Genomic DNA, 22,295 nt, shown 5'->3' with positions numbered 1-22,295 from the left:
CCATCTGCCGTGTCGTTATGTGTTCAAGAGGTCAGTGCAAATAAGCCATTCATCTGCAAAATATTTGGCATCCATCTTCACCATCCCTGAGTCAGTCCTTGAAACTAAATTTCTTCAAACTTGATCTATGATTTCGTGTTGTGGGCTTGCCTACGACGGATCGCTTTCTATCAACTTCAGCTCATTATCTAGAGAGATGATCTAGAAATCGTCAGTACCTTGGGATCTGCATGCCTCAATGGCAGGTTTCTCGCCTTAGATGATAGGTTGCATCATTGACCTTCGATCAAAGGACTCTGTGACATGTTCGACATCAACACATCTATTCACATCTCATGGATTGTACTGAGTACCTTGAGAGCCATTGACATTACTGGTGGTTTCTCTCACGCTTGTTAACAGTTTACATCATTGACTGGTAATCAAGTGGTTTCTACCATGTTTGACTTCAACACATTCATTCGCATGGATAGAATCGTATTGTTTCGGGAAGTAGAAATGAAGACCCTGGATCTAGTTTATGCCATCCAGGCTGCGAGGAATTTTGTATTCATTATACTGTGGACTATTCATCAACAGATGGCTGCATCCATACTGTGTCTACATGTGTCTATACTTGTGATGTATTACAAGATCATTCCTATATCAGAGCAGTAGTTAGTTTTCTAGTCAGTTTTGATCTGAGTATGGGAATGCCTACCTCAGCGATGATATGATCTCATATATATATTTTGCATTGAATGTTTTTTTACAGGTTCCAACCAGGCTCTCCACAAGATGATCCTCGAAATGATAAAGTACTTCACTCTTCCTAGATGATAAATGAAATTCTCATCCACTATAGACTTCACACTTTAGGGGGCAATCTATTACACAAAAATATCGTCACCATGACTATTTGCAGTCAATATGGGTCTATCATCACTTATACTGTCCTCCTAAGCAAGTCTCAGACCTCAACTCTTCATGTCAAGCTTTGAAAATGAGAGAAAGACATTAAAAATCAACAAAGATCTGGTTCCACACTTTCTCTCATTGTTGCCTACGGTCCCGCACCCCCGTTCACATTACCTTTGGACCTGCCCGCTCTGTCTCTAAAGGAGTGGGTGCGGACCCCTGTGAAAGTCAAAAAGGCGCAAGTTTATTCTAAAAAAATAACTTTGGGTTAATTCTAGATGATTCTAGAAGGAATTTTGACATGGATTGTTCGCTCTTAGGTGGTTCATGCATCCCAAAAGAGAAGGAGCTAATCCCTTGATGAGAGGAGCTATCCCTTTGAAGGAGGGCTTTATCCCTTTGAAGGAGGACCTAGTAACTTCCCTCCATTGCACTATAAATTAAGGCATTGGGTTGGTTGCTAGAGAGGTTAGAAGTTGAACATTTTTTAGGGTAAATGCTGGTGGAATTGAGACTTCCTAGTTAAGCTTGAGAGGAGAGATCACATACCTTTTGGCTTCATTGGGAAGAGAGTGAAACTTGTCAAAGTAGAGGAGACTTCTTGTTGGGCCCTGGGAGGAGCTTGTACAGCATCAAGGCACAAGTTGTAAAGTTCTTCTTTGATTTGAATTAATACAAATAGATTCATTTTTCTCAACAAATTGTCTTATGTCATTTGTTTCATGAATTCCTTGATCATCATGATAAGTATGCTTTATGATATTGGCTTTTCAGGTGATATTTAATTTGTTTGCTTGTTTGTGTTTGCAGATTCACTACAAGGGAGCTCATTTGGATCAAAGGAGTGAGGCTTCCACACATTGGACCCAAGGTAGGCCTAAAACACTTGTTTGCCTTTGTTTATAAATTGCATATTTAGAGAAAGATAGTTTTTGATTGGCTTGCTTGTCACTAGATATCGTTAGATACTAGGGAGGTCAATATTGTCCGCAAGATCGACTCATTCCGTGTGACCCTAGAATTCCCTACATTGTCACTTTCTCTGCCGCTCCATCCACATCTGTCTCTACCTAATCAGTCAGTTCCTACTACTCCACATCGGGGCTCCTGTAGCAAGGTCTCATCCAAGAGGTTGGGTACCTCAACGATCCTACCCCTCCTCCTTGGAACGATCACTCTATATCGCCCCACCTCCTACCTAGAGGTATGGCTACATGCAATCCCTCAGCCCACTTGGCTCAAAGTTTCCCCCTACTAGAGGTCTCGGCATGAGTAGATGTCTCTACTCGATCTCCACTCAGCTTCCCTTGTTGTGGCTACTCCACAACCTCCTGAAGCTGCTGCACCAATTGTGGCTCCTCCACAATCGTCTGAGACTTCTTTTGGCTCTACATGTTGAGAGGTAATATACCCTCCCTCTCAACCACCAAGTCTCCATCAGTTGCCTCGCTGCTCAAGGCTTTGCATGCATCTTGAACCTCAAGAGCATACAGGTTCTTGACCCGTGAACCAATTTGCTTCACCTGTTTAGTGATGATGTGTCTAAGGAAAACCTTTCCCTTACTGAAGACTACACCATAGCCTCTGTGTTCCATCATAGCGATTGAAATCAAGTTTCTCTTCAGTCCTGGTACATACTTGACATCAGTCAAGGTAAGGCGAGCTCCATGCTCTGCCTACACCTGAGACACTATACTTCTCATCATTACCCATCCCTATGAGTATCTAGAGATATTTCTCCTCCAAAGTACTGAACAAAATTTTGTCACCAGTCATGCGGAAAGAAGCTCCATTGTCAAGAAACCAACCACTTCCCATCATTGATGAAACCATGCATGCGAAGAGTGTGAAATCCAACTCAAACTGTGAAGCAAGTGCCTCACCTTCAGATCCTTCCCCAGATCCCTTCTTGGACTTCTTCTTTGGGCAATTAGTAGCATAATGGCCTAACTCATGACAACGAAAGCATCGCACCTTCGACTTGTCAACCTTCTTCCCATCATTGGAAGAACTGGATTCGGAAAGAGAAACCTTCCCCTTCCCCTTCCCCTACTTCACCTTACTCGCTAAGGCACAGTTCCCCTCATCATGCATAGATGAAGAACTATCTTTGGTGCGCCATCTAATCTCCTCTTGCACAAGATCCAACCAAAGTCTCTCCCATCCTGGCAATTTCTCCCTTCCATTCACCGATTCCTGGTAGCTATGCCAAATCTTAGGAAGGACAGGGAGTGGTAGACTCACCATATCCTCATCCTCAACAGTTACCCCCACACTTTCCAGCTCATCTCGACATTGGGTGAACTTCATGAGATACTGGGGCATACTGTCTCCATTCTCACACCTAATGTTTCTGAGTTTATCCTTGAGCGCTAACTTCCTCTGGTCGCTCTTGCTTTGGAATAATTCTATCAACGTTTTCCACATTAAATATGGAGAAGGCTTTCCATGGAGGCTGGACACAATGTGATCCCTCACACCCTCCAACAGAATCCTTCGACACTTTGCTGTCTTCTTTTGCTAATCCCCGACTTGAGCAGCATCAGTAGGTTTTGGGACATCGCATCTATGAACTCCTTCAACCCATTATCATCTAACACTGCCTCTATCTTGTCCTTCCATGCAATATAGTTCGAGCTACCCTCAAGGGCATACTCCAATCGCAATCCGTTGAAAGACATTTCAACTTTGACACCAAGAAAACACTGCTGCAAATTCAAATTCCACCAACTCAAAAAAACTCAACCGCTTCTGATCTAAAATTCGTGAGAAAAAAGTATTTCTCGTACAGAGATCGACTGTATGGGCATTCATCGAATATCTCACCTTTTAAAAGAAGGATGAATCCAGAGGCTACCTGGCCTGATCACAGACTCTGCCTGAAGAAATAAAATGTAAACACTTTCTGAATAATAGATCTGATGATCAATACAACACTGATATCATGTAGAACTTCTTCTACAAATCAGCTCGCTCCGATACCATGTAGAAATTTTGAATAATAAACACATATTCAACAGAGATTTTCCTGATCATGCACTATTGCATAATACATAACCTCCTCTACGTTGATCATCAATTTACAGAAGCAGAAACAATAACATGCGCACATAGAAGCATCAATCACACATATCAACACAGTATTTTCCCAGGGAATGCATCTCACTAAAAACCCCAACTATCTGTATATTATATTGATTGAGAACATGTAGCAAAAATAGTAAAATAGTCCTCACAAGTACTCAGTACTATCTCCACCTATTACACACAATACAACTCAGATCTGATCTCCAAATCTCCCCCGCTGCTTTGCCTGCCTCCACTGCACAATCCTGCAAGAGAATGAATGAATCCAAACTCGTTCCAAGTTCTATTTACCTTGGAGAATCACTCACACTGGAAATCACGTGAGCACAAGCTATATCATTGGACATATGCAATTCTCATGGGCATACTCAATCCTTTGATTGTGCAAAATCTCATGCACAACTATAGTCATAACCGATAGCAATCTCAACCTCTAACACCTGTCTCCACTGAACTATACATGCACTGAGTTAACTGATGTATTCTTCAGTTGCATTATGAGTTAATAATTAGTGAATTAATTAATAACTAATTCACACAACTCATCACTTAGTCTATTGGCCAGTTAGACTAAATACAACTAGTTCAACTAAGTCAAACTAAACACAACTCCATTAGCTGCTCATCCAACTCCACAGAACTCAACCACATGAGTTCTAACTGATGTCCTACATGCAATAGCTCAACTGACCCACAAAGAAAGCGTATTTCCTTCTGAAATCTGCATGTGCCACATTTGTAGATCAAACTAAAGTGCTCCAAGAGGATAAGATAATGTTTATAGTCTAAATATTATTACGAGACAATAATATTTGACTTTTCTATTTTTGACTAGCAGTCTAAAAATAGACTCTGATCACTCCTGCTGTGATCCAAAAATAGAAGTCCATCTATTTTTCCCAACATGACCAATCATCCATAAAAAACATCCTGCAACTCATAGACCACGATCCATATGTCTAAAAATAGACATAGTCTAAAAATAGACTTTGTGCCAAAAATAGCATGCGGGCCCACTTAGTGAAGGCGACTCCTTTCCACTAAGCTCCATCATCTTGTTGCATTTTCAACACTTTAAACCCAGGCCGAAGCATTGGAAATGGCCATGAGATTGCATGAGACCCCGATATGAGACCTTGGGTTGGGAGTTCAACAAATCCACATGCAACTACAGAATCTATGCCTGGAGATGCAAAGTTTGAAGCAGGATAGGGCACCACGACTAGAGGCGCGCGAGGAAGTATGGTGCATAAAATGCAAAATCCAAGGCCGGGACAAGGATCACTATCCAGTATTCGCGAACTACTTGACAGGAGGGGGACCAATACTGTTGAGACCAGAAGCACAGGCAGGGTCGAGTGCGACACCAGCATTATGGTGCGTGATCTGTTAGATAAGAGGAAAACACACGACATACAATTGTCATTTGCTGCAGAAGTATACACAGACCCCCCATCAATTGTTTTATAATTTATATAGGTTTGTAGGCCACAACGAGCCCACTTGTCATAGTTATGAGCTAATGATGGATCGAACCCCAGCCTATAGGATGCAAAAAGAAACATGAGTCCTCGACCCAGCTGCGGGGATGGCACACACTGGATTTCAAGGGCGAGATCGAGGATGAGGAGGAATGGGACCAGGAAGGGGCTGTGGATAGTTGATTTGCTACAATTGCAGAGGACCATGGCACTACGCTCATGATTGTACCAACCCAACGAGAATGTCTTGTTCATATTGCACTCAGTTTTATCATGAAATGATAGATTGTCCTACGTTGATCACACAAATGTGCGAGAAAGGGGTACTCCAGCCTTTTCCGACCCAAAATATTCAAATGATGGGGTTTGAACCACGCGAAGAAGACCCAAATGTGAACATGATGCTCAGAAGCGGCGCGACTACAGGGGAAGACAAGGGGAAGCAGCCTGAGGGGGATACAGGGGTTCTCAAGGCTCTTGCAAAGGAACCTAAGTTCGACTTGGAACGTGAAAAGGAGATGTTTATGGAAGCTAGGAAGAGCTTCATGGAAGCCTCCACTTCAAGTAGTAAGGACCAACTAGAGCCAGAAATGGATCCTTCCATGCTTACTAGCTTTATGGAGACATGCATGAAACTGTTGCACGATAATAAGGCAGTTAAAGGAATAAAAGAGTTGATCACTCAGTGCACAGGGTTGGGAGAACCACGTGTAGTTTGGAAATTGGGAAAGCATGCATTGCACATTGGGAGGGAAATGAGATTGACGGTGTAGATTGGTGAATACAAAATGGATCAGGTAATCCTGGACCCAGGGTCAGATGCAAATGTGTTACCAAAGAAAACCTGGGAATGCATGGCCAGGCCCGCATTGTAGTGGTCCCCTATTCAATTATGAATGGTGAATCAACTGAAGATTGTGCCCATGGGGAGGTTGCAAGGAGTAACAGTTGATATCTAATGCACGAGCACACAGATGAACTTTGAAGTAATAGAGGTTGTCGATGACAGCAATCCCTATCTTGAATTTTTAGGAATAGACTGGACCACTGATATGAATGGAGTTATCAACCTAAAGAAGCGGAAGATCATATTCGAGAAAAAGTCCCTACGCCTAGTAGTCCTGCTAGACCCAGTTGAAGGGGTGCGGTACACTGAGCCCGTGCATGACAATGAAAGCGACGACAAGCTGAATTGTATTTACCAAATAACTACGCAAGACTGGGATCAGGTGAACCTGACTACAGATGGAAGAATCTCGTGCGAGCATGACAGCTCATGCACTTCGGATTTAGACGAGGAAGTAGAACGCTGACAGAACCAATTGCACGAGGTGATGACACTAAATTTCAACATGATGATTAGATCATTACGGTGTGTGATGATAGAGGAAAGAGAACTGCCAACACATAATGAGGTGACAATGGTGGATGGATTCCTAGACAAATTTGAAAGTGCAGTACTGGAATAGCAGTGGTACGTTGCGCTGGAAGGGACACTGTGCACAACACCTACACAAGGGTGGAGTACACATCAAGAGACTAGGATAAAATGGTGCAAATGTAAAAAGAGAATGCGATTACGGGTTGGAAGCTCCTAGTGTTGAATGAAAATCAAGAAGCTAGGATAGAGAAGTTTGTGTGCTCACCTGTGTCGATGGGTATAGACATGGGCTGTGCTGTCCATAACTGCACACTCCAGACTAAGGATTGACACTCGGAACCAGCCACAGCAGTAGCTAAAGTGATGCACACCACAAACGTTCCACATAGAAGCATTCAAGAAGGTATGCGGTATCCTAAACAAGATTCATTAGGCCAGACGAATTGATTGGGACCTGAGCGTACCAGTGGTTCGACGGGTCCCTAGGGTCTTGTACAAGCATGTAAGCATGAAGAAGATCCCAAAGAGGATGGGCATCATTGAGACCATACTTTCGAGAGGAAGGAATCAGCACATAGTTAGAACAACACACAGGGACTAGGATGACAGACTTATGCAACCGCATGGGGTCAAACACATGCAGATTTAGGAAGCCATTTGGAAAGGGCACTTGAAACTTCTCAAACTTAAAGAAGATCGAGTACGACTAAGAAAGAAAAGCAGGATCTTGGACGAAGAGATCAACAAATTAGAAACTGAAATCACACACGCAGGTTGCGCCGAGAAACTGAGCCCGAAAACACAAGAGGTAGGAAGCCATACTACTGCATTATAAGTATTTGTGGCTCTGCTATCATGGCTAGGGTCGCACCTCACTAGACAAAGGAACTGGGGGACCACACCATATAAGGAAGAACGCAAAGCACTAATTGATGAGAGGGTAATTATGGGGTGCCCGCAGACTAGGCTAGAAGGTGCAAGGAAGCCTCGCCCAGGTGGTGTGACCACTTGAATATCCTTAGAAAGCACTGTCTCAGCGCTCCAAGTAGTTGGAAGAGAGCATGGGACTATAAAAGAGTCTGTACGGAAGCTGCGTGCACACAGGGTTAGTAGGTCACAAGGTCACGCCTGCACATGGGAGGCTATGCTGCCGCACGGGTAGACTGGGAAGTGACCGTTGGGGCCACTGTTCATAACAAGATATCCCATTTAAGACAATGAGGAGTGGACAGCGAGAAATTAAGACACAGAGTCTAAACTAGATTTGGGACAATCTATCACCAATCTCGCATTAATGAGCCAAATGAGGAGGGAATGGTCAAATTTGAATTCCATCAGGCCTATAAATTATAGATGGTCATCCGTTGAACAACCCTTGGCATCTTGAGAATTTAGTTATTGCACTATCAATTGGGTGTGGACCTTACAAATTTAGAGAATTTGAGAGCAAGTTCAGTGTTTGAAACATTGCCAGAATAGACGCAGGACTTTTTGAACAAAGTGATGTCGATAGCCGAGGGAGCCACGTTGAGCCCTATGTCACCAGTGGGGGATGCACCGGAAATTCCAAAATCACCCTGGACACCGAGGCCCATAAAGGACCCACATGTAGCTGGACCGGTTCGTATGTCTCTGTGAAACCCATGGTTTGGTAAGCTCTCTATGGAAGATAAGGGAAAGATGGTTAATCTTGAGACAGATGATGAGCAGGAGGATCTCCAGGCATTAGTAGAAGAGATTGAACTAGAGGTAGATATGGAGGAAGACATTAAGCCAGTACACACTACAGCAAAGCTACCCAAGTATGTTCCTCTGTGGAAAGGGAGAGTAAAAGTACCTAATGATTTGGATGTCGTTAAAAGCACACTCAAAACCCCATTCCTCCTTGAGGGAATTCTATTTGAAGGTTTGGCTCTGGGCGGCGTGCCCACAATGAAATTTGAAGATTGGGACTTGGCAGATAGTGAAAAGTTCCCACATTTGGAAACTAGCCAACTAATGAAACAAAGCAAGGAGGGGGCAGTTACAGCACTACAACCATGGAAATGGCTACGTGGGGTGGAGGAGGTCGGGCTACTCCACCTACTATGGATTCCACACTTTCATCGGGCACCAATCACGATATTTGTCATTAGGAAACTACTTTGCCTGGTGCACAATGGGTAATTGTGGCTGGATGAGCCCATTCCCATCACGACGGAGCTTATTCATAGGATTTCTCAGCTTCCTTATACAGGAAGCGACCTTGCGGAAATATTTGGTAGAAGTGGAGACATGGTTCTCGCAGAGACCATGAAAAAGAAATACAAGTTGGAGAAAAAGCAGAGGGCTTACGTTATTACTAGCATTCAAGATAAAGTGGTGCACGTAGCCACCCAGTTTCTAGCAAGAAAAGTGATGTGAAAATGTCGTGGCAACGAGGTATCAACAACGGTCATCGCACTGGCCGAAAAATGCACAGAGGGGGTACGGTTCAACTGGGTGCAGTTCCTCTGCGAGGAGTTCCTGATGAACTGTAGGGAGGCCTAGGAGTAGGGTAAGGCCTTCCACTGCATGTGGTTTCTCTTATCCTTCCTATTGGTTGTAGGGGAATTACCTGAGGACAGTCAGTTTCCTCCCCTTGACCAAGACTTGCCAGAGGCAGCAAAATACACGTCACTATGGGCGATGAAGGACGCCATGCGAATCCATGAGACCATGATCTTCTAGATACTTATGGAGGCAAACGTACGAATGTGGATCAACAAATGGCCGTGCCTATCACCCACAGTATATGACAGTCTACGAAGCTTTGCAGACTTTAAGGCAGATATGCACAATGTGTACATTAGGGTGTGAAAGAATCCAGAGCAAAAATGGACCACATTCCCCTTCATTGCGATTGATGACACTATGTTCATAGTGCTCGACTCATGGCCACCTAAATGGCATGCACCGGATTTGATGGTGTGTGATGAGACAATGATTTAAAGACAGAAGGATGCTGCCAAGTTGCTGGCACAACAGAAGCAAAACAAGCAGTTCGTTGAAGAGGTAAGGGCTTCCCGTGAGGCAGCAAAGCCACCACAGAGCTAACTAAGAACGTGGAAAAAGTAGCAGCAACACCGACATCAAGGGGAACCACGATGCAAGAGGAAAGAGGCCTGGCCCTGACCATAGGATAGGGGACAAATGACACGACGGAAGGCACGGGCCCAAAAACATCATTGACACAGCTAAAACGACCGCCCAGTATGGAACAGATACGGCCCTGGAAGAAGACCAAGGCTTCCAAATTAGATGAGGAACCTATTACATTGATCGAGGATAACCTATGTGAGATCAATGACACAATTCACGAGGTCACCAAGGAAGCGCTCCAGCAAGCAATGACGGAGCAGCAGAATGTGTTGGGGGCACTCAAGGTGCAACTACAGGGACTTTAGGTGCGACCCCCACAAGAGGGAACCGTAGCTGTCTACGGGTACATCAGTAATAGAGTAGTTGTTGTGGGCCAAAAGGGCTAATACTGTCATGTTGTTCGAAGGAGCACTGATAGTGGACAACATGGAGGATAGAGCCATGGTAGGTCGAATCAAGGGACTTGGCCTAAACTTGGCTGCCCTTCCATGAGAGATATTATACCAGTTGCAGGATGGAGTGACGATAGAGCTTTGTGCTAGGGAAGGATGCATAGTGCAAATTCTCAGTGAACAATGAATCAACATCGAGCAGTTGAGCCTCCAACGTGATGAAGTAGTAGCGCAAAATCAACAGCTGGAGTAGATCATCGAGGAAGCATGTCGCTGCATCCCAGATCTAGAGATTATGATAGACCTACCAGTAGGAGTGCGGATCCACAAATTAGCCAATGGATTCTGCGAGGCAAAGGAGGAAGCAACGAGGATCTAGCTGGACCTCAACTTGCATATTATGGAACTACAGCTGAAGGTGCAACCCTCTACACCCCCAAAAGTTAGAGAGCAACATAACTGTACCATTCAATTGGGGTTGGAAGAAATAGAGTGCACCATATAGGATTGCACGAGCTTGTTGGATCAGTCACTCTTCACGCTCACCTCACTGCAGGAAGATCCAACTACACAACATCTAGAGACAGAAGTGTGACAGTTGCAGTAGGCATATGACAATGTCCGGGGGACCATGCAGACAGTCACCCTTACTCAGTGACTGGCCAAGATGAAGGAGGCCTAGGCTCTAAAGGAACAGGTGGATGTCGCGCATCAGAAAGAAGCAGTGCTTAAAGCGCGCATCTAGCCTTGGCTCGAGGAAGCATTCACAGTCACCACCAAGATCGAGGGAAAGCTAACACAGATGCAGGGCATATATGCGCTAAGGCAAGGAGGTGTCCATGACAATGACGCATCGGAGATACGTGTCCAACTGGTACAGTGGACAACGGAAGAATGTGTTGCACACTTATGTGAAGCACAGAAGCTGTTGGATGGACTCCACATGAAGATCACCACACCAATGGAGTGACTCGAGGGCAAGTCACAATGTTTGTGTTGGGGGCCTGTTGGGCATCAAGTCCCCCACGCAACGTTTTTGGGGGCTTAAAGCTCGAATTTTGGGGAAAATTGTATTGTAAAGACTCCGCAAAGTGCACAGAGCGCGAGAGTCTAGGGTTTTCCACCCTAAAATAATGTAATTTAATGTAAAGTGTGTTGGTCTACCCATGGTCTGTGGACCATGGGATTGTATAAATAGAGCGAGGCTCTAAGGGTAGAGTCTCAGTTTTTAGAGTTGAGAAGTAATAGATAGATGCGAAGGCATGGTTAGAAGATAGAAGTCAATCTGAAGTGTATTGGGTCATAGTAGTAGGTAGAGGCTCTTCAGCTGAGTGCACAGAGGCATAGTAGAGTCTGCATCTGAGTGTGTGGACCCCTGCAGCTAGGTGCATAGGGTGGAGTCAAGTCTGTATTAGATCAAACTTTGAAGGAATAATTAATAAAGATCAGTTGGTTTGACATATTATGCATCTGGTTCAAAGATCTGTATTTGAATGTTATGTGTTGATGATATCTATTTATTTATCTGCACGCACTTATATGTATGCTTATGAATGAGAGTCTTCTTATTAATTAATGAACAAACTCTAATTAAGGAAGACTTGGGTAATTAACACTGGCCGCACTGCGCATGAGCAGCGCGAAGGTACTCCCTCAGAACACCAGAAGTTTGCGGGTATGTGTAATCTAGTAAGTGCAAAGGTTGAATCAGGTACCGATCTCCCACATCAATACATCCCTAGGGTGCAGAAACCTGGTTCTAGCACCCTCCCATACTACTTCAGGTGAGACCTCAGTCTGCGCTCCATGGACTGTTGCCGAAAGGGCTAGTAGTATCAGGATTTGCTTGGTTAAACTCACTGCTAAACCTGGTTCAGGCCCCACGTATCCAACAAAATTCTATCCTTATATCTCACTGTACCAACCCCATAATTCAACATAATATTTGCAACCAAACTACTTCCTTGCTTACATGAGTGGTTGCCATGTATTTTTCCTCTGTAGTTGAAAGTGCCACTACAAACTATCCCTTGCTGAATGCACCTCAAAATAGGTTGAGCACATACCCACTTCTAGACCTTCTCTGATCCAGATCTCTAGCCCAGTCTGCATCAAAAAAGCCAAGGATTTCCAAAAATCTGTCCAATCCTAGTCTTCCTTGGTAGTGCCACACAAATACCTAAAAACCCGCTCCACTATTTTCCAATGGTCCTTCCCTGGTTTTGACATAAACCTGCTCAATACTCCCACTACATGTGCAATGTTTGGTTTAGTACAAACTATTTCATATATCAGGCTACTGACTGCACTTGCATATGGAACACTAGACATACATGTCCTCTTCCTCTTCTTGTGTTTAGGGACAATGTTTAAGAGATAATTTTACACTTACAGGAATAAGAACCTTCACCGATTTATTATCCTGAATATTAAACCTCTGCAATATTGTTTCGAAATACTCCATCTGTTTTAACCATAACTTCCTCTTTGCCTGATCTCATTTAATTTCCATGCCCAAAATATAGTTTGTAGCACCAAGATCTTTCATGTCGAATTTGGAGGACAATTGGGTCTTCAAATCCTGGATAATTTCCTTGTTATTTCCAATCAACAACATATCATCCACATACAAGACCAAATAAATAACACAATAACTAATTAATTTAAAATACACACATTGATCTGGTTTGCTTCTGGTGAAGCCAAGTCCCCGTATAAATGTATCAAATTTATGATACCACATCCTTGGTGATTGTTTTAACCCATACAAAGAATTTTTTAACCTACATACTAATTCTTTCTTACCCTTCATAGAAAATCCTTCAGGTTGCTTCATGTATATCTCTTATTCCAGATCCCCATGAAGAAATGTTGTCTTCACATCCATCTATTCTACCTCAAAATCAAAAGCAACAACAACAAATAAAAATAATCTAATAGAATCTACCTTGGCAACAAGAGAAATATATCACTAAAATAAATTCTCGACACCTGGGAATAAGATTTTTCTACCAACTGAGTTTTGTATTTCTCCACCTTGCCTTCTGCATTCATCTTCATCTTAAACACCCATTTTCTTCCAATGGGTTCCTTTCCATCTGACAACTCCACGAGATCCTAAGCCTCATTTTTGTCCAAAGATGCCATTTTATCAACCATGGCCTCTTTCTAGAGTTTTCCATCCTTTGAATCTATTGCCTCCCTGACAGTTCTGGGATCATCATTAGAAATAGATAAATCAAAATTTGAATAGAAAGCAGCTAGATTATTCCTTTATGGTGACCTTCTTTATTGAATTGATCTTCTCATAGTTGGAGTTTGTGGCTCCTCATCTTTTAATTCCTCTTCTACTGTAGAGTCTGATTCTTCCTCCTTTAGCTAAAAATCTATCTTCTTAGGTTCCTTTCATGTTTAATAACATCTTTCACCTCTCTAAACACCACATCATGGTTGTACAACTCCTTCCTTGTTTATGGGTTTTGTCGATAGTGCCGGACCCGCCAACATGTCAAGGGATCTCCCTGGTAAGAAGTCCCAACTAGACCTTAGACCGGTTGGTGTAGGAGTTCCAGAAGTGGGTTGTACCCAGTATCACCTTAACCGTGGTTGTGCACAAAGGTAAGTAGGATGTCCTTGTTGGTAGAAAGGGTTGGACATGCGTAACAAGCCATGGAAGGTGCATGAACAATTCTTACACACAGAAACTGGGGGAGTGCACCTTTTGGAAACATGTGGAAACAAATGGCTTGGAAGGGAGCACATGAGCAAAGATGCATCATGAACTGGAAGGCATGCGAACCAACAATCCAAAGTGATGGTTAAAACACCAACACATCTCAGTAAGATTCATAAATACATATGAAGAAAGAGTTTATACATACATGCGTAAGAAAATAAATACATATAGCATTAGAATAACCAAGATAACTGAAATAAAATAACAACACATGCATGAAACGTGTTGGCTCTGTTATATTAAGAAGTGAAAGTTCCAATCATATAATACAACCATGACCAACCACTAGTCCCAATAACGAAATGTTACAGTCACTGCTACCTGCTCCTCCAAAGAGATGTACTAGCTTTGCACTATGGAGAAGTCAAGGCTCGTTACAATACTCTCCAAGCTTTCTCTAAGATACTCCTATCGAAAGCTTGGCTGCAGAAAAGCCATTACAATGAGTTATGAGGTTTTATAAATAAAAAAGGGTGGGGTGACCCTTAACATTCCCCTTTGTGACTCTTTACCTACCCTCATGACTCTTCAACTACTACATGACTGTTACATTCAACTATCGACACTTGGACTTTCACTTTACAAGATGTTACATAGAATCTTCACATGTACCCATGTGAGACAAAATAGGCTTGAGCAAGCCATGCAAGCCATCACTAAGACTCAAACAGTTGTGGCAAGACCAAATCTTCAACATCCTCATGATTATCGACATTGGTGAACTGATGGCAAGATTGGTCGTTCGTGATGGTGTCCGCGTGCTCAATGGTGACATCCTACTAAAAGCAAACTCTTGCCTCTGTTGCATCTAGGTACATGGGTATGGCTCCTCTATCTAACTCTTTTAATTAACATGCAAATCATCATCTTGAGTGTAGCTGGACTAACAAAATACTGATGCATAATGTCTATGTTGATGTCCAAGTGTGTGTTGGTGACTATGCACATCAACCTGTTGAAATACATGTTCAGCTCCGGTCGGACTTGGTTCTTGTCTTAGCCTCGGTGAGTGTGCTAATGGGTGTGATCACATGCGTGCACATAATGACATCCATTCTTCTGAACACCCTTGAATGTGATCGATGGCACTACCACCCTCTCTACTTCGAGCCAGCTACTAGGCCGGGTCTATAACCTATATGGGCACAATATCATCAGTATGTGCATGTTGCACCTCCTACTATAACTTTTCTTGCTGCAACTCTTCCTCTCTTCTATGCAGCTCCTGTTATTCCTTCAGTTGCCACTTCAGCACCTACAACTCCTCTGTTTCTCTCTTTGCCTTTGTTCAATCCTCTTGTCACGTCGTCACCTCATAACCTCAGTCTCCAAAGCTACTTTCATCACAAGTGGATCGTCTTGAACTTGGAACTTTTCTCTGCCTCTGCACTGTCAACAACCTTTCCATTGCATTTGTCGCATGCAAGTTTGCTACCTTCTGCTGTTAGCTAATGGTGTTGCTTGCTATGATGTCGTTGTCAATTCATCTTGATATCCTTATCTATGAACAACTTGATGTATTCATAGATAGGAAATTTCATAGTAACTTGATTGACTTCATCGCTAGTTACACTCTCAACGGTGTCTTGGACTCTGCTCTCATGGAAGCCATTGTATCTATGCTATGTGACTGTTTGTGAAGATTGCACAATTTTCACCGGGAGGGTAGGAGACTAACTACCAAAACTGTGTAAGGCATAGTTTGGGCTGCTGAGAGGCTGATTGACTGCTAAAACTGCACAATGCATAGTCTAGCTTGGCTTGTTGAGGACTGAAACTGCGTAATGCATAATTTTAGTTAGCAGTGACATGAAAACCAGTAAACTGCATTGCACATTTTCTGGGGCCAATAAGGCATTGCCTCCCAGAATTGCGTAATGCAAGCCTTGAGGTCAGTGCTAGGCAAAACTTGCACAATTTTTGGAGGGAAGGCAGATCCTTCACTTCCAGAATTGCGCAATGCTAGCCAGGAAAGGCAAGGTCTGGGCTAAGGCAACCCAGACACACAGACGGGCGACTAAAAACATGAGAAGTTTGAATGTATGGTGAGATTGAGTGTAAACAAGAGTGAATGATCATGCATAAAAATAGTAATTGCATGATTCAAAAAACGGGAAAAAATGCATGTGTGTGAAGCGAGTCACCGCAACAGCGATCATCCGTGCAAAAACAGTGTCATGCATGATAAAATAGTGAGGTGTGAACGAGAACTGAAATGGTGGTTCTACAAGCTAACATACATTAAAACGAAAACAAGTTCTCATTAAAATCAAGAAGACATCACTTACACAAAGCAAAACACAAAAGGCGACAAAAATGTAGCGCAAGACATGAGAAGTATACTTACTCTGAAACAACTAAGCTGAAAGTGCCAAAGAATCCTATATGCGATGTGGAATGTTAGAGCTACAAGATCAATGTGAGGAATGAGTTCTACAATGTCTGGTTCATAATTTTTGATAAAATCGAGGTTATGGTGCGTATGCTACAAATTTAGGAAAAGGTGACACTTGGCGGGAGGCTTCTAAAACAATCTTTGCATGCTGCCTTTTGCTATTTTAGGAAAAGAAGCTCTTGCATGCAAATCAGCTTTGTTCATTCTCAAAGGGAACCGGTCAACTTGAAGGCACATGCATCGGTCTGTGAGCCTAGGATGAACATTTCCGTAGTTTTTGGGCTGAGTAGAGGTGGTTTTCTGTCAGGAATTGCATAATTTATGGGGCTGAGAAGAGTTGGTTGTCTATTAGGAATTGAGCAGTTTCTGGGCTGAGGCCCAATGCTAGGTCAGATTGCGTAGTTTTCTGATGGAGGACTTCCTGACTATTCTGTGCAATTCTAGGGCCCAACAGGATGCCTAACTCATTTGTGAAATTTATGGAGGGAAGGATGGTTCCCCTCTAGAGTTGCACAATTTTTTGGGGCAGTGTTTCAGCAAGCAAATATTCTAAGTTAAGAATGTTGACCTATGGGAGGGAGACAAACAAGCTGACATGAACAGGCCGATAGGCCACCGAAACTCAGCTGAAGCCTAAGTACTTGAAAGTGCAAGACATGCTACTAAGGATGGTTGGTAGAGAGGCTCCAAAATGAAACTAAGGCATACTTTTGGAGGGTGGTTGTAGCCGAGACAACACTTGGTGACACACTGGTAGATCTCTAGCTCTCTGCATGGACCTTATTCATGAAAATCAAGTCTAACACCACCGTAAGTATTGTTCAGTTCTATGATCATCTTGGTTTCCACACATGCTTGATTGTAAGACCTAACATCTATCATGATGTTGATCAATCGGCACACATTTGGATGAGGGGTATATTGGTGCACAAGCCATATGATTGTCAGGGTTTAAGTTTTCATCTTTGGTGTTGCTCCGCTGTTAGCAGGCTTGGACAGTACCCCTGCAGATTCATGTGGGAACACAAGCATTGCTCTACTACCAGCGAGCCTGGTCAATACCCTGGTGGAGTTACTTGCATCACCTCTCTACACAGGAAGCCTTTCTCTTCTTTCGCCTTATTCATTTTTTCATTTTTTTCATTTTTTCACATTTTCATTTTTTCTTCATTTTTGTAACCGTGCATAGCACTTATTCATTTCAGAGGTGGAAGAGGGATCCTGACTTATTGAGAGCATAAGAATTTTTTCCTTCATAGAAGTAGTTTGTATATATCTCTGACGTGCTTGTTAAGGTTTTCCCCTCACCTTACTCTACTTGATTGAGTTAACAAGGATTAACCCAAAACAACTGACTCAAGTAGGTGATACTAGTTAGCGCAAGCATTGTGTTTTCACCAAGGTTCACTTCAAACAACACGTATTTTCCATTGATATATCATGGAATGAAGACACAAGCTCTTCATACAGAGGTATGATGACATATAACCAAGTATTGATAACTACAGAAGTCCTCTTGTACTTTACCCAACTTGTTTAAAGATTCACACACGGTTTCATGTGAAACTAATATAGGAATGTAAACAAGTAAAGAAAAGACAAAACAAAGAAAAAGCAGAAGAGAATGCGTAAGAAAAGAGAGTAATCAAACAAGAAGACAAACAAACAAACATGCAAAGTAAGAAGCAAACATACATGCTTTGGAGGTATGCTACCTTTTGATATTTGTAGTCACCGCTGTAGCCCAGTCAAAAATGGTGGGGCTAAGGCATTCTGTCGCTAGTAACAGATGATTCTTGCTTGCCTCATGGGGTGCTTGTACCCCGGCTACATGCGTGATAGTGAACAGTATCACTCTAAGAGCCAAGTCATGGATGGTGGCGATATCCACCTTAGCACTGTTTTTCCCAAATTGTGCCTCTGGGCACACACGAGCCTTCACTTCACCTATCTTCTCCCCGGAAGGCCTGCTTCTGGTCAAAATAGGGCTCGCCCCTCTCCGTGACAGCCCAGTAATGAAGTACACATCATATACATCCAGCTCTAAGGTCTGATCCCGTAAGCGAAATACTTGGTCATCAACATCCCAAGCATCCACTATGAACTGTAATAGCTCCGGTTGAGCTCGCAGATAAGAGGTGAGGAAGAAATTTTTGAGAGCACAGTCTCTCAAAGCATTCATACATCCCTCATCCGCTATGGCCAAGGCATCTACGGCATCATGCTCCCTTTCTTTCCATTCCACCACCATTTTTGCTTGTTTCCTGCACCCACAAGGATGAATAAATCATTAATGAAACCCTGGTAGGCTTACAAACTAGTCAAATTTCGAAAATGATGGGAAAATTCAAATAAAAAAATTAGGTCGCGCGGTTGGCGCGGTACCTTTGGGTAAATCACCCCATTGGCGCGGACCAGTGCCGGATACCCGCGCCAATGGGGCGCAACCCTAAATTTTAAAATCCCCTTGCTGAGGCTCAATTTAGGAACAAAATGCATAAAACAAGTATGGAAATAGAGCTAAATGAAGCGCCTCTTACCTGGAACTGGCGGAATCTCAAATGGTTGCCCGGATTGGCGGTAATCGCTGCTCGAAGTTTTCTCCCCAAATGGACCACCACCACTATGCAAAAGGTAAAAGGTAAAAGTAATTTTGTTTTTTACATTTTCACCATATTTATAGACTTTTTGACTTGCAATTAGGGTTAAAGAGTTGTTTTCTGAATATTTTAATATATTTTTGGTCGAAAATGGATTTTACGCTTGCTATTGGTGCTATGGAAGGTCATTTTTGCAACTTCGATGGTGAAACGAGTTGTATTTTATACTTTTTCGGACTCGGTAAATACACAAAAACGTCACTATGGAGTCATCTTTCAGCGCTTTTCTAACTCGCTAAAAATGAAAAGATTGCCGAGTTTCCCCTCTTGACTCGTTAAACATAAATAAGAGGCGGTCGTCTTTAAACCCTTTTCCGACCGTGTAAAAATGAAAAGATCGTCGGACCCTTGTCGTTTCAGGTTCGTTAATGGTTACGAAATGGCGTGATGTTGATTGCTTTTTTACTTTTTCAGATCGATATCACTACTCATGAAAAGTACTCCTTGATCGTAATGGTCGAGCGGTTCTTTCAAGCATTGTTTTATACTTTTTCGGGCTCGAGAGACACAACTTTACGAAAAAGGACCCCCTGGAGTTTACTTTTCTGCTGTCTTTTCAGACTCTCTAAATAGGAAAAGGTGCCGAGTTCTTCTTTTTTCAGACTCGTCAAAACTTAATGACATCGGATTCCGTCGTAATGACACCCACAAGCATATGCTATCCCCATCAAGCTTGTTAAAAATAACTGGGGTACTCGCCAGCAATGGTGGGGAAAATGGATCCATAATCATTGTCATGTCGGCAGTATGTCGCTCTTGAACATGGCACTAGTCTGCATTCGTGTCTGGGTGGGGACATCTCATCTTGTTTTACACTAGCCTCCGTGGGTTTGGGTTATCCTATTTGACCTCTCATCTGCTCATTGCCTTGTCACCATGACCTCTGCTCATTTGATGTCAGATACTGCCAAGTCCACTATCATGCCGCCGATATGTTCAAGAGAAGTTGACCTCTGCAGTAATACAACCTCCCTCTGATACCTCACATAATTCTGAATCACCACAACATCTTTCCTCTTACTCGTGTCAATGATGTGGGAAGAATTATGGCCCACCTTTGATCAAGGTCACTTCCTGTCGACTTCAGCTCAATATCCAGGAAGTTGATCTAGAGACTCCCTTCGGTGCCTTGGAGCCTGCATGCCTTATTGAGAGCATAAGAATTTTTTCCTTCATAGAAGTAGTTTGTATATATCTCTGACGTGCTTGTTAAGGTTTTCCCCTCACCTTACTCTACTTGATTGAGTTAACAAGGATTAACCCAAAACAACTGACTCAAGTAGGTGATACTAGTTAGCGCAAGCATTGTGTTTTCACCAAGGTTCACTTCAAACAACACGTATTTTCCATTGATATATCATGGAATGAAGACACAAGCTCTTCATACAGAGGTATGATGACATATAACCAAGTATTGATAACTACATAAGTCCTCTTGTACTTTACCCAACTTGTTTAAAGATTCGCACACGGTTTCATGTGAAACTAATATAGGAATGTAAACAAGCAAAGACAAGACAAAACAAAGAAAAAGCAAAAGAAAATGCGTAAGAAAAGAGAGTAAGCAAACAAGAAGACAAACAAACAAACATGCAAAGTAAGAAGCAAACATACATGCTTTGGAGGTATGCTACCTTTTGATATTTGTAGTCACCGCTGTAGCCCAGTCAAAAATGGTGGGGCTAAGGCATTCTGTCGCTAGTAACAGATGATTCTTGCTTGCCTCATGGGGTGCTTGTACCCCGGCTACATGCGTGATAGTGAACAGTATCACTCTAAGAGCCAAGTCATGGATGGTGGCGATATCCACCTTAGCACTGTTTTTCCCAAATTGTGCCTCTGGGCACACACGAGCCTTCACTTCACCTATCTTCTCCCCGGAAGGCCTGCTTCTGGTCAAAATAGGGCTCGCCCCTCTCCGTGACAACCCAGTAATGAAGTACACATCATATACATCCAGCTCTAAGGTCTGATCCCGTAAGCAAAATACTTGGTCATCAACATCCCAAGCATCCACTATGAACTGTAATAGCTCCGGTTGAGCTCGCAGATAAGAGGTGAGGAAGAACTTTTTGAGAGCACAGTCTCTCAAAGCATTCATACATCCCTCATCCGCTATGGCCAAGGCATCTACGGCATCATGCTCCCTTTCTTTCCATTCCACCACCATTTTTGCTTGTTTCCTGCACCCACAAGGATGAATAAATCATTAATGAAACCCTGGTAGGCTTACAAACTAGTCAAATTTCGAAAATGATGGGAAAATTCAAATAAAAAAATTAGGTCGCGCGGTTGGCGCGGTACCTTTGGGTAAATCACCCCATTGGCGCGGACCCGTGCCGGATACCCGCGCCAATGGGGCGCAACCCTAAATTTTAAAATCCCCCTTGCTGAGGCTCAATTTAGGAACAAAATGCATAAAACAAGTATGGAAATAGAGCTAAATGAAGCGCCTCTTACCTGGAACTGGCGGAATCTCAAATGGTTGCCCGGATTGGCGGTAATCGCTGCTCGAAGTTTTCTCCCCAAATGGACCACCACCACTATGCAAAAGGTAAAAGGTAAAAGTAATTTTGTTTTTTACATTTTCACCATATTTATAGACTTTTTGACTTGCAATTAGGGTTAAAGAGTTGTTTTCTGAATATTTTAATATATTTTTGGTCGAAAATGGATTTTACGCTTGCTATTGGTGCTATGGAAGGTCATTTTTGCAACTTCGATGGTGAAACGAGTTGTATTTTATACTTTTTCGGACTCGGTAAATACACAAAAACGTCACTATGGAGTCATCTTTCAGCTCTTTTCTGACTCGCTAAAAATGAAAAGATTGCCGAGTTTCCCCTCTTGACTCGTTAAACATAAATAAGAGGCGGTCGTCTTTAAACCCTTTTCCGACCGTGTAAAAATGAAAATATCGTCGGACCCTTGTCGTTTCAGGTTCGTTAATGGTTACGAAATGGCGTGATGTTGATTGCTTATTTACTTTTTCAGATCGATATCACTACTCATGAAAAGTACTCCTTGATCGTAATGGTCGAGCGGTTCTTTCGAGCATTGTTTTATACTTTTTCGGGCTCGAGAGACACAACTTTACGAAAAAGGACCCCCTGGAGTTTACTTTTCTGCTGTCTTTTCAGACTCTC

At 42.8% G+C, this 22,295-nt stretch overlaps 1 pseudogene; it reads left to right on the top strand.

Moving 5' to 3' along the window:
• The first annotated feature begins 8,526 nt into the window (after positions 1 to 8,526).
• The window catches only part of LOC149243430 (pectate lyase 1-like), a 35,650-nt pseudogene continuing 21,881 nt past the window's right edge, over positions 8,527 to 22,295 (top strand).

Source organism: Pinus tabuliformis, chromosome 8 (assembly GCF_031772625.1).
Source record: "Pinus tabuliformis cultivar Carrire ecotype Pingquan chromosome 8, CPIR1, whole genome shotgun sequence".
NCBI classification, from domain to species: domain Eukaryota; kingdom Viridiplantae; phylum Streptophyta; class Pinopsida; order Pinales; family Pinaceae; genus Pinus; species Pinus tabuliformis.
The sequence above is the reverse complement of the archived record's forward strand: the minus strand, read 5'-3'. Positions and strand labels throughout refer to the sequence as shown.